The sequence below is a fragment of the Mus caroli genome, chromosome 11 (genome assembly GCF_900094665.2).
Source record: "Mus caroli chromosome 11, CAROLI_EIJ_v1.1, whole genome shotgun sequence".
NCBI classification, from domain to species: domain Eukaryota; kingdom Metazoa; phylum Chordata; class Mammalia; order Rodentia; family Muridae; genus Mus; species Mus caroli.
Genome location: NC_034580.1, coordinates 97,006,319 through 97,007,637, shown reverse-complemented (window position 1 = coordinate 97,007,637; position 1,319 = coordinate 97,006,319).

Here is a 1,319-nt window from a genome sequence, read left to right as displayed (position 1 = left end):
TCTTTTTTTTTTAATTTATTTATTATATGTAAGTACACTGTAGCTGTCTTTAGACACTCCAGAAGAGGGCGCCAGATCTTGTTACAGATGGTTGTTAGCCACCATGTGGTTGCTGGGATTTGAACTCTGGACCTTTGGAAGAGCAGTCGGGTGCTCTTACCCACTGAGCCATCTCACCAGCCCTTGCACCTTTTTTTTAAAAAAGAGTTATTTTATGTGTATGTTTTGTCTGAGTATCCGTATGTGCACCACATGTGTGCCTGGTGCCTGAGGTCAGAGAGCAGATCCTTTGGTCTTGGAGTTACAGATGGTGGTCAACTGGCATGTGGATGCTGGGAACTGATTCTCTGCAAGAACAAGTGCTCTTAACCACCAAGCCATCTCCGCAGCTCCCCAAACACCAAGCTTTTTGTTTCTTTTCCAGAGTAGATCCTTCCTCGTCTACGACACTGTAGAAAGAGTATGAGGGGAGGCATATTGGAGGTGACATTATCAGAGTGTGTTTTCTCTTGGATTTAAACTGGCTCCCCACAGAGGAGTGCCACTTTCTAGGGAGGTGTAGAATGTTTATGGCTGATGGGAACTCTGGATAAGACTTGATGGACTAACTAGTCTACCAACTCCTTGTTTCATGGCTACGTTCACCCTTGCCACTTCTGCTTGTCGCTTTGTTGCCTCTTGACCTAACCTCAACACATTCTCCCAAGTTACTGTCCCTAGGTTTCAGGCTCGCTTGCTCAAGTCTATTTTGGGATGTGTGCTTCCTGCTCCAGGGCTCGGTCTCACCCACGTTCCAGGGCCCCTGGAGTTACATCACCTCTCTTGGAATATTCTGAGAACATCGCCTTTAAATGGCTAGCTTTCTCTCGTCATTTGGTTAAAGACAAACCCGTTTCAAGCTTGGACATTCTGCTTTCTCCACAGCGTTTTCATAGCAACCCTTGCTGTCCAGTCAGGGCACTTTATAGCAGTGCCTCCCAATACCTCTGACGACAAGGCCTTTTCCCTACCAGTACCACCTGCTGCCCTGACTCCCAGGGGCCTCTCTTTCCACCTGGCCTCTGCACTGCCCTCTGGATGACACAGTTTGGGGTTTGCTGCTGGCCAAGAACGGGGAGGGGCTGCCCCTGTCGTCTGTCTGGGGTGTTGGGTGATCTGGAAATAGCCTTGGGGGAGGGGCCTGGCTGAGGCTGGTATTGAAGTGCGGACCATGCTTGTTACACCTGGTACTCACCAGTCAGAGAGCATAGGCGTCCTTGCGGAGTTACTCCTCCCTGCTAGGCAAACCTAACCCTCCCTCCCTCCCTCCCTCCCTCCCT